Source organism: Astatotilapia calliptera, chromosome 18, assembly GCF_964374335.1.
Source record: "Astatotilapia calliptera chromosome 18, fAstCal68.1, whole genome shotgun sequence".
NCBI classification, from domain to species: domain Eukaryota; kingdom Metazoa; phylum Chordata; class Actinopteri; order Cichliformes; family Cichlidae; genus Astatotilapia; species Astatotilapia calliptera.
The window spans coordinates 37117094-37132093 of NC_137439.1; the positions used below are offsets into that span (position 1 = coordinate 37117094).

General features: G+C 44.0%; 3 long non-coding RNA genes across 3 annotated transcripts; all 3 read right to left on the reverse strand.

The window, feature by feature from the left end:
- Positions 1–2998: 2998 nt before the first annotated feature.
- On the reverse strand, positions 2999–4692 carry LOC145421913 (uncharacterized). The gene is made up of 2 exons (XR_013903287.1): positions 4553–4692; positions 2999–3180 (listed from the first exon to the last, which is right to left on the reverse strand). It is a non-coding gene; the product is annotated as an uncharacterized LOC145421913 (long non-coding RNA).
- Positions 4693–7190: 2498 nt separating this feature from the next.
- Positions 7191–8884, reverse strand: LOC113013775 (uncharacterized). The gene is made up of 2 exons (XR_013903288.1): positions 8745–8884; positions 7191–7372 (listed from the first exon to the last, which is right to left on the reverse strand). It is a non-coding gene; the product is annotated as an uncharacterized LOC113013775 (long non-coding RNA).
- Positions 8885–11382: 2498 nt separating this feature from the next.
- Positions 11383–13076, reverse strand: LOC145421914 (uncharacterized). Its single transcript, XR_013903289.1, has 2 exons — positions 12937–13076; positions 11383–11564 (listed from the first exon to the last, which is right to left on the reverse strand). It is a non-coding gene; the product is annotated as an uncharacterized LOC145421914 (long non-coding RNA).
- Between the last annotated feature and the right edge of the window lie 1924 nt (positions 13077–15000).

Here is a 15000-nt window from a genome sequence, read left to right on the forward strand (position 1 = left end):
GCCCCGGGGACCCACACTTAAGCCCCCTCCCACTAACAAAGCAGAACACCACTGGCAAAATCCTCGTGCCCCTGGTACTCCAGAAAGCACATTGAAATGTGCCCCTGGTACACTGCGCAGAAGAACTGCCGCACACACACACACACGCACGCACGCACGCACGCACGCACGCACGCACGCACGCACGCACGCACGCACGCACGCACTGCTTGTGCCTATGGTACGACAACTTTTCTCGTGCCTATGGTACGACAACTTTTCTCGTGCCTATGGTACAACAATTTTTCTCGTGCCTATGGTACAACAACTTTTTGCCGTGCCCCTGGTACACCGCTCACTAGCACTTTGCCACACAAACTCTCCTCGTGCCTATGGTACGACAACTTTTCTCGTGCCTATGGTACAACAACTTTCCTCCGTGCCCCTGGTACGACAGCTTTTCTCGTGCCTATGGTACAACAACTTTTCGCCGTGCCCCTGGTACACCGCTCAGTAGCACTTTGCCACACAAACTCTCCTCGTGCCTATGGTACGACAACTTTTCTCGTGCCTATGGTACAACAACTTTCCTCCGTGCCCCTGGTACGACAGCTTTTCTTGTGCCTATGGTACAACAACTTTTCTCGTGCCTATGGTACAACAACTTTTCGCCGTGCCCCTGGTACACCGCTCAGTAGCACTTTGCCACACACACACTCTCCTCGTGCCTATGGTACGACAACTTTTCTCGTGCCTATGGTACAACAACTTTCCTCCGTGCCCCTGGTACGACAGCTTTTCTTGTGCCTATGGTACAACAACTTTTCTCGTGCCTATGGTACAACAACTTTTCGCCGTGCCCCTGGTACACCGCTCAGTAGCACTTTGCCACACACACACTCTCCTCGTGCCTATGGTACGACAACTTTTCTCGTGCCTATGGTACAACAACTTTCCTCCGTGCCCCTGGTACGACAGCTTTTCTCGTGCCTATGGTACAACAACTTTTCTCGTGCCTATGGTACAACAACTTTTCGCCGTGCCCCTGGTACACCGCTCAGTAGCACTTTGCCACACACGCACACTCCTCGTACCTATGGTACGACAACTTTTCTCGTGCCTATGGTACGACAACTTTCCTCCGTGCCCCTGGTACGACAGCTTTTCTCGTGCCTATGGTACAACAACTTTTCTCGTGCCTATGGTACAACAACTTTTCGCCGTGCCCCTGGTACACCGCTCAGTAGCACTTTGCCACACACGCACACTCCTCGTACCTATGGTACGACAACTTTTCTCGTGCCTATGGTACGACAACTTTCCTCCGTGCCCCTGGTACGACAGCTTTTCTCGTGCCTATGGTACAACAACTTTTCTCGTGCCTATGGTACAACAACTTTTCGCCGTGCCCCTGGTACACCGCTCAGTAGCACTTTGCCACACACGCACACTCCTCGTACCTATGGTACGACAACTTTTCTCGTGCCTATGGTACGACAACTTTTCTCGTGCCTATGGTACAACAACTTTTCGCCGTGCCCCTGGTACACCGCTCAGTAGCACTTTAGGGTAGGGTTAGGGGTTAGGGTTAGGGGTAGGGTTAGGGGCCTATTGATCTTGTACAGTCACTATTGTGAGTCCGGTGCACTGGCAACAGCTGCCTGGTCACTGTCACTCATGTCTCACCCCTTGTGGCAAACCAGTCTATTATCACTCTCATTAGAAGAAGAAAAATTCAATTGAAGACACAATATTCTTTTTTTTTGCCCCAGCATGTACCTCTCCAGCTTTTATTGTCATGTCAAGAGTCTCACAAAGCAGCAATAATTGTCAATACAATTGAAAGGGAGCAATTCAGACTGCGTTCAGGCCCCGTGGATGTTGAGTTCGCAGTCTGGAAATCCACAATCTCTCATATCTCCTCCTCTGGCCCTCCGTCCATGTCGCACAGGTTTGAAGTCCCGTTATACTGAGATGTTGTAATGTGTGAATTTGGAAATGCAATACTAGTGGAGTGTCCAGTCCATTCCTCTCAATATTGTAAATATGTTGTTTTAACCTCTCCAACAGAGTTTGACCTGTTTCACCCACATAGAGTAGACAACATTCTTCGCAACAGATGCAATAAACAATGTTGCTCGTGTTTAGGGACATTCTCTGTAAGATGGGTGCCCCTATTTTCCCATAAGGATTATACAAGAACCGTTTCGGTTTAAAGGCCCAATGATTGGGTTTCCCCGATCTTATACGTCTCATCTGTTCTGGCAACTTGGCCCTGACGAGCATATCTCTCAGATTCTTGTTCCTCCTGTGGGCTGAAATCACTCTGCAGTCTTGGAGTCGTATCAAACCAGAGGTGTATTTCTTAAAGTTTGTTTTGAGTTTAAAAATCCAATTTCAATTCACTGCACCAATGCTTGAATATTCGCCCCGCCGTTTCCTGAGTCCAGTGGATGTTATCTGTGACCGTATGGAATTGGTCCTCGGCTATACGGCTTATTACAGGCAAACGCTTCAACGCGAAGTCATTAACAATGTCTAAGTTGTATTTCTGCTCCTGAGGTAGAAGGTGCGAATAGTTAATCAGTGGGAAATAAATATTTGCGTTGGGGAAAACAGACTGAGCCTTCCTGTAGAGCATTCTAAGTTGTTTTATGGATGTTTTATGTGGGTCCTGGTCTCTATTATTAATACCCACCGACAGCACCACCAGCTTCACCAGTGCATGCGGAGGGGTTTTTTCCAAGATCTGATTAAAGTGATAGAACGACGCGCCTGGATAACTATCAATCTGAATCTCTCCTGAGCAATGTGGTGGCATACGATAGAGGTTAGAATCCCCCAGAAACCAAATTGGTTTGTTACATTTAAATTGCCAATCCATGATCTTTCTCCCTTTTCGGGCCTTGTGGGTATTTGGAAAATGTACATATTTGTCTTTCTCTCTCTCAGTCATTTGATTTGAGTTGTTTAGTTTTTGATGTAAGGTTGCCGCTGACACATTTAGGGAGCCCGCAACAAGAGTAATTTTTGGGTCAGATGAGGTTGTTTGTGTCCCACAGTCGGCATTATTGCCCTTGACCGGGCCCTGCATCATCATGTTGTTGTTATTTCCCGTTACTCTTTTAGCGGTGTCTCGCTCTCCTGTTCCTGTGTCCATTACAGCGGCACTCCCTTCAGTCTGTAACCTGTATTTTACTGCTGTGGCAGTAGAATGAGAGAGAAGATGATGGTGAGTGCCACTCTCCTGGTCAAGGCCATGGATTTGTAAATCCGGGTCATTCTGAGAAACCACCACATTGCTTCTAACCTGTGTAGGCTGGTGAAGAGATACATTAGTAAGTTTTGTGAATCTCGGATGATGTTTATTTGATCTTATATTACCCTCGCTTTTATTGAGTTTACCAGCTGTTTCGATCCGATTACCCATATCTGTTGTAAAGTCACTATCAAATGTTGAGAAGGGGGGTCTATTTTCTGCCTCCCTATGTTGTTGTTCTCTCTCCTCCACAGCTCCTTGTCGTGAAAGCTGTAGGGTGGGAGGCGGAGAGACAGACCTCTTTTGGCTACTGTCAGCTTCACATATCCCTGAATGGACCTGGGTGGGTGCAGCCAAATTGTTTTCCTTGATTGTGGATATTGGTATTATAGGGGAGAGGGTTCGATTACGGGTCACCTCTAATGGCCCATTCATGTGAGGGTCTGTTGTTAATTCCTCTCCATACGGAGTGGACTGAGAGTCCCGTAGGGGTGGCTGGACCCTATCTAGGCCCTGGCTGTTCCTCCCTCTATCATCTAAGGCCGCAGCCGTTGGTCTAATCTGCTTCTCAACTATCACTTTAGGGTAGAGGGACCGGTGATGTTCTCGTTCTGGTCTTTGTAATGGTGGAAAATCTCCTTCACTATCTATGTCAAAGTCTGATGTTGAGTTTCCCTCCAGTGACCTATCAGGGAATGATTCTGCATACACTGACCCATCAAGTGATTCTCCCTCCCCTGAGAAGAAGTTCTGTATAGTTTCCACAGTAGATTGAGTTAGTCTGGCCTTGTATCTTTTTCCTGCCCAAGTAATTGCAATTCGAAGAGCATTTTCATTAAAGGCAAGGTTGGCATAGTTTGTAATCACATTAATATAATGTTCTTGCAGCGCCAGTAAGTTGTTCTCTAACCACTGTTTAGTGTTTCTCTCTACTGCCCTTTGAACCTCCTCAGAAGGTGAGGCTGGTTTAATGAAACTTGTGAGTTTAGTCACTTGTTTTGCCATCCCTCTTGGTGGATCTTTGTTTGCAATAGCTGAGTCTATGATTGCTTTATGATGAATTGCCTGTATTAATTTAAAATATTGTTTGGTCAACTGCCTAGTTTGAACATCCAGAGGTTGGTAATTAGTAGATTGCTTAATTTGTCTAGGAAATCGAATCCCATTTCTATTCTTTTCCCTCCCCCTCTGCTCCCTCCCGTTCCTATTTCTATTGTGTGTATTTGTCTGTGTGTCTGTGTCAAATCTCTCTGTCCGGCTGAAGTGGGCCGCTCCAGACCTGTTAGAAAAAGCCATAGTCAGTAGGAGGCCTACCTGGATGTGTCTGAAGGGTTCCTGAGCCGCCTTCTTCCAAAAGCATGGAAACCTCTAGGCCTCTGTAGTCCTGGAGTGGAAAATCTGTCCTCAGATGGAAAAGGTTAGTTCCCACTCACAGTCACATTTGTGCTTGGAATAATCCCACAAGGAGGAAGTCTCTATTGCTTTCTTTTAAGTTCAAAAAAGAGTTTTTTTATTCCTTCTCGTCCTAGTCCACTTGTTTTCAAAATGGTTTTTCTTCTCTGTTAGGCTGAGAGGAATTTGCAGGCCGGCAGGATAAAGAGCCTCATACTGACATATTTAAAATCCAATTTATTTAACTGTATAGGATTAAAATCATTTAGATAAAAAATCAAAAGCCAAATTTGGCAACTTAAGGCTAGAAATCTGGGCTGAGGTCTAAAGTTTTGGCCCAATTCAGTCTTTTCTCCCTTACGTTTCGCAGGACATGCTGCTTCTTCAGAGGGATACACAGAGAGAGATGCACAGATGCAATGATTTAAGGTTTTGAGGGTGGGGACCAAGTCCCGCCCCCAAAGCCTCAGGAAAAGGGGAGTGGGATGGGAGGGGAAATAAACTAAAAGGGGTTAGGGATTGAAATGGTTAGGATTAGGATAACAGATCTGGGGAGGGAGAATCACCAGTTTATTTTCAAAAAACAATTGGCAGGATTTCAAATTAGTGTATCACATACATCAAAGAGCCTCTGGTGGTGCTGTCGGAATAAGCCAGAGACATGGAGGGAGGGCCAATCCAAAACCTTTTTAGGCTTAGGGCAAGAGAGTCAGGTACAAGCGGTTCTATTTTCCTTTTTTCAATACTTCATATACAACTCATATGTACATTGTCATGTACCAGATGTTATCTTATTTGCTGCCTTTTAATTAAATCTATAACAAAAATTCATGTGTGTATGTATCTCCTTCCAACAATAAAGTTTATTTGCTTCCTGTTCCTTTAATAATGGCATCACTTATAGTCAGTTTCCTTCCATTATACATTCCAGTTAGAGCTCCCAGGGGTTAACACCACACACAGAAGTTCATATCCATGATTTTATGTTGAAGTCTAAGATAATCCCCCTTCGGTTACTCTTACATGGTACTTATACATGATCAAAAGCTAAATGTCTCCCTCAAGTGGCTTTTCTGGGGACAGAATGATTAGAGGTGAAACAGGGTGAGGTGCCCAGGCTTCTGGCATCTGGCTAGGTTAGGTTAGGGGCCTATTGATCTTGTACAGTCACTATTGTGAGTCCGGTGCACTGGCAACAGCTGCCTGGTCACTGTCACTCATGTCTCACCCCTTGTGGCAAACCAGTCTATTATCACTCTCATTAGAAGAAGAAAAATTCAATTGAAGACACAATATTCTTTTTTTTGCCCCAGCATGTACCTCTCCAGCTTTTATTGTCATGTCAAGAGTCTCACAAAGCAGCAATAATTGTCAATACAATTGAAAGGGAGCAATTCAGACTGCGTTCAGGCCCCGTGGATGTTGAGTTCGCAGTCTGGAAATCCACAATCTCTCATATCTCCTCCTCTGGCCCTCCGTCCATGTCGCACAGGTTTGAAGTCCCGTTATACTGAGATGTTGTAATGTGTGAATTTGGAAATGCAATACTAGTGGAGTGTCCAGTCCATTCCTCTCAATATTGTAAATATGTTGTTTTAACCTCTCCAACAGAGTTTGACCTGTTTCACCCACATAGAGTAGACAACATTCTTCGCAACAGATGCAATAAACAATGTTGCTCGTGTTTAGGGACATTCTCTGTAAGATGGGTGCCCCTATTTTCCCATAAGGATTATACAAGAACCGTTTCGGTTTAAAGGCCCAATGATTGGGTTTCCCCGATCTTATACGTCTCATCTGTTCTGGCAACTTGGCCCTGACGAGCATATCTCTCAGATTCTTGTTCCTCCTGTGGGCTGAAATCACTCTGCAGTCTTGGAGTCGTATCAAACCAGAGGTGTATTTCTTAAAGTTTGTTTTGAGTTTAAAAATCCAATTTCAATTCACTGCACCAATGCTTGAATATTCGCCCCGCCGTTTCCTGAGTCCAGTGGATGTTATCTGTGACCGTATGGAATTGGTCCTCGGCTATACGGCTTATTACAGGCAAACGCTTCAACGCGAAGTCATTAACAATGTCTAAGTTGTATTTCTGCTCCTGAGGTAGAAGGTGCGAATAGTTAATCAGTGGGAAATAAATATTTGCGTTGGGGAAAACAGACTGAGCCTTCCTGTAGAGCATTCTAAGTTGTTTTATGGATGTTTTATGTGGGTCCTGGTCTCTATTATTAATACCCACCGACAGCACCACCAGCTTCACCAGTGCATGCGGAGGGGTTTTTTCCAAGATCTGATTAAAGTGATAGAACGACGCGCCTGGATAACTATCAATCTGAATCTCTCCTGAGCAATGTGGTGGCATACGATAGAGGTTAGAATCCCCCAGAAACCAAATTGGTTTGTTACATTTAAATTGCCAATCCATGATCTTTCTCCCTTTTCGGGCCTTGTGGGTATTTGGAAAATGTACATATTTGTCTTTCTCTCTCTCAGTCATTTGATTTGAGTTGTTTAGTTTTTGATGTAAGGTTGCCGCTGACACATTTAGGGAGCCCGCAACAAGAGTAATTTTTGGGTCAGATGAGGTTGTTTGTGTCCCACAGTCGGCATTATTGCCCTTGACCGGGCCCTGCATCATCATGTTGTTGTTATTTCCCGTTACTCTTTTAGCGGTGTCTCGCTCTCCTGTTCCTGTGTCCATTACAGCGGCACTCCCTTCAGTCTGTAACCTGTATTTTACTGCTGTGGCAGTAGAATGAGAGAGAAGATGATGGTGAGTGCCACTCTCCTGGTCAAGGCCATGGATTTGTAAATCCGGGTCATTCTGAGAAACCACCACATTGCTTCTAACCTGTGTAGGCTGGTGAAGAGATACATTAGTAAGTTTTGTGAATCTCGGATGATGTTTATTTGATCTTATATTACCCTCGCTTTTATTGAGTTTACCAGCTGTTTCGATCCGATTACCCATATCTGTTGTAAAGTCACTATCAAATGTTGAGAAGGGGGGTCTATTTTCTGCCTCCCTATGTTGTTGTTCTCTCTCCTCCACAGCTCCTTGTCGTGAAAGCTGTAGGGTGGGAGGCGGAGAGACAGACCTCTTTTGGCTACTGTCAGCTTCACATATCCCTGAATGGACCTGGGTGGGTGCAGCCAAATTGTTTTCCTTGATTGTGGATATTGGTATTATAGGGGAGAGGGTTCGATTACGGGTCACCTCTAATGGCCCATTCATGTGAGGGTCTGTTGTTAATTCCTCTCCATACGGAGTGGACTGAGAGTCCCGTAGGGGTGGCTGGACCCTATCTAGGCCCTGGCTGTTCCTCCCTCTATCATCTAAGGCCGCAGCCGTTGGTCTAATCTGCTTCTCAACTATCACTTTAGGGTAGAGGGACCGGTGATGTTCTCGTTCTGGTCTTTGTAATGGTGGAAAATCTCCTTCACTATCTATGTCAAAGTCTGATGTTGAGTTTCCCTCCAGTGACCTATCAGGGAATGATTCTGCATACACTGACCCATCAAGTGATTCTCCCTCCCCTGAGAAGAAGTTCTGTATAGTTTCCACAGTAGATTGAGTTAGTCTGGCCTTGTATCTTTTTCCTGCCCAAGTAATTGCAATTCGAAGAGCATTTTCATTAAAGGCAAGGTTGGCATAGTTTGTAATCACATTAATATAATGTTCTTGCAGCGCCAGTAAGTTGTTCTCTAACCACTGTTTAGTGTTTCTCTCTACTGCCCTTTGAACCTCCTCAGAAGGTGAGGCTGGTTTAATGAAACTTGTGAGTTTAGTCACTTGTTTTGCCATCCCTCTTGGTGGATCTTTGTTTGCAATAGCTGAGTCTATGATTGCTTTATGATGAATTGCCTGTATTAATTTAAAATATTGTTTGGTCAACTGCCTAGTTTGAACATCCAGAGGTTGGTAATTAGTAGATTGCTTAATTTGTCTAGGAAATCGAATCCCATTTCTATTCTTTTCCCTCCCCCTCTGCTCCCTCCCGTTCCTATTTCTATTGTGTGTATTTGTCTGTGTGTCTGTGTCAAATCTCTCTGTCCGGCTGAAGTGGGCCGCTCCAGACCTGTTAGAAAAAGCCATAGTCAGTAGGAGGCCTACCTGGATGTGTCTGAAGGGTTCCTGAGCCGCCTTCTTCCAAAAGCATGGAAACCTCTAGGCCTCTGTAGTCCTGGAGTGGAAAATCTGTCCTCAGATGGAAAAGGTTAGTTCCCACTCACAGTCACATTTGTGCTTGGAATAATCCCACAAGGAGGAAGTCTCTATTGCTTTCTTTTAAGTTCAAAAAAGAGTTTTTTTATTCCTTCTCGTCCTAGTCCACTTGTTTTCAAAATGGTTTTTCTTCTCTGTTAGGCTGAGAGGAATTTGCAGGCCGGCAGGATAAAGAGCCTCATACTGACATATTTAAAATCCAATTTATTTAACTGTATAGGATTAAAATCATTTAGATAAAAAATCAAAAGCCAAATTTGGCAACTTAAGGCTAGAAATCTGGGCTGAGGTCTAAAGTTTTGGCCCAATTCAGTCTTTTCTCCCTTACGTTTCGCAGGACATGCTGCTTCTTCAGAGGGATACACAGAGAGAGATGCACAGATGCAATGATTTAAGGTTTTGAGGGTGGGGACCAAGTCCCGCCCCCAAAGCCTCAGGAAAAGGGGAGTGGGATGGGAGGGGAAATAAACTAAAAGGGGTTAGGGATTGAAATGGTTAGGATTAGGATAACAGATCTGGGGAGGGAGAATCACCAGTTTATTTTCAAAAAACAATTGGCAGGATTTCAAATTAGTGTATCACATACATCAAAGAGCCTCTGGTGGTGCTGTCGGAATAAGCCAGAGACATGGAGGGAGGGCCAATCCAAAACCTTTTTAGGCTTAGGGCAAGAGAGTCAGGTACAAGCGGTTCTATTTTCCTTTTTTCAATACTTCATATACAACTCATATGTACATTGTCATGTACCAGATGTTATCTTATTTGCTGCCTTTTAATTAAATCTATAACAAAAATTCATGTGTGTATGTATCTCCTTCCAACAATAAAGTTTATTTGCTTCCTGTTCCTTTAATAATGGCATCACTTATAGTCAGTTTCCTTCCATTATACATTCCAGTTAGAGCTCCCAGGGGTTAACACCACACACAGAAGTTCATATCCATGATTTTATGTTGAAGTCTAAGATAATCCCCCTTCGGTTACTCTTACATGGTACTTATACATGATCAAAAGCTAAATGTCTCCCTCAAGTGGCTTTTCTGGGGACAGAATGATTAGAGGTGAAACAGGGTGAGGTGCCCAGGCTTCTGGCATCTGGCTAGGTTAGGTTAGGGGCCTATTGATCTTGTACAGTCACTATTGTGAGTCCGGTGCACTGGCAACAGCTGCCTGGTCACTGTCACTCATGTCTCACCCCTTGTGGCAAACCAGTCTATTATCACTCTCATTAGAAGAAGAAAAATTCAATTGAAGACACAATATTCTTTTTTTTGCCCCAGCATGTACCTCTCCAGCTTTTATTGTCATGTCAAGAGTCTCACAAAGCAGCAATAATTGTCAATACAATTGAAAGGGAGCAATTCAGACTGCGTTCAGGCCCCGTGGATGTTGAGTTCGCAGTCTGGAAATCCACAATCTCTCATATCTCCTCCTCTGGCCCTCCGTCCATGTCGCACAGGTTTGAAGTCCCGTTATACTGAGATGTTGTAATGTGTGAATTTGGAAATGCAATACTAGTGGAGTGTCCAGTCCATTCCTCTCAATATTGTAAATATGTTGTTTTAACCTCTCCAACAGAGTTTGACCTGTTTCACCCACATAGAGTAGACAACATTCTTCGCAACAGATGCAATAAACAATGTTGCTCGTGTTTAGGGACATTCTCTGTAAGATGGGTGCCCCTATTTTCCCATAAGGATTATACAAGAACCGTTTCGGTTTAAAGGCCCAATGATTGGGTTTCCCCGATCTTATACGTCTCATCTGTTCTGGCAACTTGGCCCTGACGAGCATATCTCTCAGATTCTTGTTCCTCCTGTGGGCTGAAATCACTCTGCAGTCTTGGAGTCGTATCAAACCAGAGGTGTATTTCTTAAAGTTTGTTTTGAGTTTAAAAATCCAATTTCAATTCACTGCACCAATGCTTGAATATTCGCCCCGCCGTTTCCTGAGTCCAGTGGATGTTATCTGTGACCGTATGGAATTGGTCCTCGGCTATACGGCTTATTACAGGCAAACGCTTCAACGCGAAGTCATTAACAATGTCTAAGTTGTATTTCTGCTCCTGAGGTAGAAGGTGCGAATAGTTAATCAGTGGGAAATAAATATTTGCGTTGGGGAAAACAGACTGAGCCTTCCTGTAGAGCATTCTAAGTTGTTTTATGGATGTTTTATGTGGGTCCTGGTCTCTATTATTAATACCCACCGACAGCACCACCAGCTTCACCAGTGCATGCGGAGGGGTTTTTTCCAAGATCTGATTAAAGTGATAGAACGACGCGCCTGGATAACTATCAATCTGAATCTCTCCTGAGCAATGTGGTGGCATACGATAGAGGTTAGAATCCCCCAGAAACCAAATTGGTTTGTTACATTTAAATTGCCAATCCATGATCTTTCTCCCTTTTCGGGCCTTGTGGGTATTTGGAAAATGTACATATTTGTCTTTCTCTCTCTCAGTCATTTGATTTGAGTTGTTTAGTTTTTGATGTAAGGTTGCCGCTGACACATTTAGGGAGCCCGCAACAAGAGTAATTTTTGGGTCAGATGAGGTTGTTTGTGTCCCACAGTCGGCATTATTGCCCTTGACCGGGCCCTGCATCATCATGTTGTTGTTATTTCCCGTTACTCTTTTAGCGGTGTCTCGCTCTCCTGTTCCTGTGTCCATTACAGCGGCACTCCCTTCAGTCTGTAACCTGTATTTTACTGCTGTGGCAGTAGAATGAGAGAGAAGATGATGGTGAGTGCCACTCTCCTGGTCAAGGCCATGGATTTGTAAATCCGGGTCATTCTGAGAAACCACCACATTGCTTCTAACCTGTGTAGGCTGGTGAAGAGATACATTAGTAAGTTTTGTGAATCTCGGATGATGTTTATTTGATCTTATATTACCCTCGCTTTTATTGAGTTTACCAGCTGTTTCGATCCGATTACCCATATCTGTTGTAAAGTCACTATCAAATGTTGAGAAGGGGGGTCTATTTTCTGCCTCCCTATGTTGTTGTTCTCTCTCCTCCACAGCTCCTTGTCGTGAAAGCTGTAGGGTGGGAGGCGGAGAGACAGACCTCTTTTGGCTACTGTCAGCTTCACATATCCCTGAATGGACCTGGGTGGGTGCAGCCAAATTGTTTTCCTTGATTGTGGATATTGGTATTATAGGGGAGAGGGTTCGATTACGGGTCACCTCTAATGGCCCATTCATGTGAGGGTCTGTTGTTAATTCCTCTCCATACGGAGTGGACTGAGAGTCCCGTAGGGGTGGCTGGACCCTATCTAGGCCCTGGCTGTTCCTCCCTCTATCATCTAAGGCCGCAGCCGTTGGTCTAATCTGCTTCTCAACTATCACTTTAGGGTAGAGGGACCGGTGATGTTCTCGTTCTGGTCTTTGTAATGGTGGAAAATCTCCTTCACTATCTATGTCAAAGTCTGATGTTGAGTTTCCCTCCAGTGACCTATCAGGGAATGATTCTGCATACACTGACCCATCAAGTGATTCTCCCTCCCCTGAGAAGAAGTTCTGTATAGTTTCCACAGTAGATTGAGTTAGTCTGGCCTTGTATCTTTTTCCTGCCCAAGTAATTGCAATTCGAAGAGCATTTTCATTAAAGGCAAGGTTGGCATAGTTTGTAATCACATTAATATAATGTTCTTGCAGCGCCAGTAAGTTGTTCTCTAACCACTGTTTAGTGTTTCTCTCTACTGCCCTTTGAACCTCCTCAGAAGGTGAGGCTGGTTTAATGAAACTTGTGAGTTTAGTCACTTGTTTTGCCATCCCTCTTGGTGGATCTTTGTTTGCAATAGCTGAGTCTATGATTGCTTTATGATGAATTGCCTGTATTAATTTAAAATATTGTTTGGTCAACTGCCTAGTTTGAACATCCAGAGGTTGGTAATTAGTAGATTGCTTAATTTGTCTAGGAAATCGAATCCCATTTCTATTCTTTTCCCTCCCCCTCTGCTCCCTCCCGTTCCTATTTCTATTGTGTGTATTTGTCTGTGTGTCTGTGTCAAATCTCTCTGTCCGGCTGAAGTGGGCCGCTCCAGACCTGTTAGAAAAAGCCATAGTCAGTAGGAGGCCTACCTGGATGTGTCTGAAGGGTTCCTGAGCCGCCTTCTTCCAAAAGCATGGAAACCTCTAGGCCTCTGTAGTCCTGGAGTGGAAAATCTGTCCTCAGATGGAAAAGGTTAGTTCCCACTCACAGTCACATTTGTGCTTGGAATAATCCCACAAGGAGGAAGTCTCTATTGCTTTCTTTTAAGTTCAAAAAAGAGTTTTTTTATTCCTTCTCGTCCTAGTCCACTTGTTTTCAAAATGGTTTTTCTTCTCTGTTAGGCTGAGAGGAATTTGCAGGCCGGCAGGATAAAGAGCCTCATACTGACATATTTAAAATCCAATTTATTTAACTGTATAGGATTAAAATCATTTAGATAAAAAATCAAAAGCCAAATTTGGCAACTTAAGGCTAGAAATCTGGGCTGAGGTCTAAAGTTTTGGCCCAATTCAGTCTTTTCTCCCTTACGTTTCGCAGGACATGCTGCTTCTTCAGAGGGATACACAGAGAGAGATGCACAGATGCAATGATTTAAGGTTTTGAGGGTGGGGACCAAGTCCCGCCCCCAAAGCCTCAGGAAAAGGGGAGTGGGATGGGAGGGGAAATAAACTAAAAGGGGTTAGGGATTGAAATGGTTAGGATTAGGATAACAGATCTGGGGAGGGAGAATCACCAGTTTATTTTCAAAAAACAATTGGCAGGATTTCAAATTAGTGTATCACATACATCAAAGAGCCTCTGGTGGTGCTGTCGGAATAAGCCAGAGACATGGAGGGAGGGCCAATCCAAAACCTTTTTAGGCTTAGGGCAAGAGAGTCAGGTACAAGCGGTTCTATTTTCCTTTTTTCAATACTTCATATACAACTCATATGTACATTGTCATGTACCAGATGTTATCTTATTTGCTGCCTTTTAATTAAATCTATAACAAAAATTCATGTGTGTATGTATCTCCTTCCAACAATAAAGTTTATTTGCTTCCTGTTCCTTTAATAATGGCATCACTTATAGTCAGTTTCCTTCCATTATACATTCCAGTTAGAGCTCCCAGGGGTTAACACCACACACAGAAGTTCATATCCATGATTTTATGTTGAAGTCTAAGATAATCCCCCTTCGGTTACTCTTACATGGTACTTATACATGATCAAAAGCTAAATGTCTCCCTCAAGTGGCTTTTCTGGGGACAGAATGATTAGAGGTGAAACAGGGTGAGGTGCCCAGGCTTCTGGCATCTGGCTAGGTTAGGTTAGGGGCCTATTGATCTTGTACAGTCACTATTGTGAGTCCGGTGCACTGGCAACAGCTGCCTGGTCACTGTCACTCATGTCTCACCCCTTGTGGCAAACCAGTCTATTATCACTCTCATTAGAAGAAGAAAAATTCAATTGAAGACACAATATTCTTTTTTTTGCCCCAGCATGTACCTCTCCAGCTTTTATTGTCATGTCAAGAGTCTCACAAAGCAGCAATAATTGTCAATACAATTGAAAGGGAGCAATTCAGACTGCGTTCAGGCCCCGTGGATGTTGAGTTCGCAGTCTGGAAATCCACAATCTCTCATATCTCCTCCTCTGGCCCTCCGTCCATGTCGCACAGGTTTGAAGTCCCGTTATACTGAGATGTTGTAATGTGTGAATTTGGAAATGCAATACTAGTGGAGTGTCCAGTCCATTCCTCTCAATATTGTAAATATGTTGTTTTAACCTCTCCAACAGAGTTTGACCTGTTTCACCCACATAGAGTAGACAACATTCTTCGCAACAGATGCAATAAACAATGTTGCTCGTGTTTAGGGACATTCTCTGTAAGATGGGTGCCCCTATTTTCCCATAAGGATTATACAAGAACCGTTTCGGTTTAAAGGCCCAATGATTGGGTTTCCCCGATCTTATACGTCTCATCTGTTCTGGCAACTTGGCCCTGACGAGCATATCTCTCAGATTCTTGTTCCTCCTGTGGGCTGAAATCACTCTGCAGTCTTGGAGTCGTATCAAACCAGAGGTGTATTTCTTAAAGTTTGTTTTGAGTTTAAAAATCCAATTTCAATTCACTGCACCAATGCTTGAATATTCGCCCCGCCGTTTCCTGAG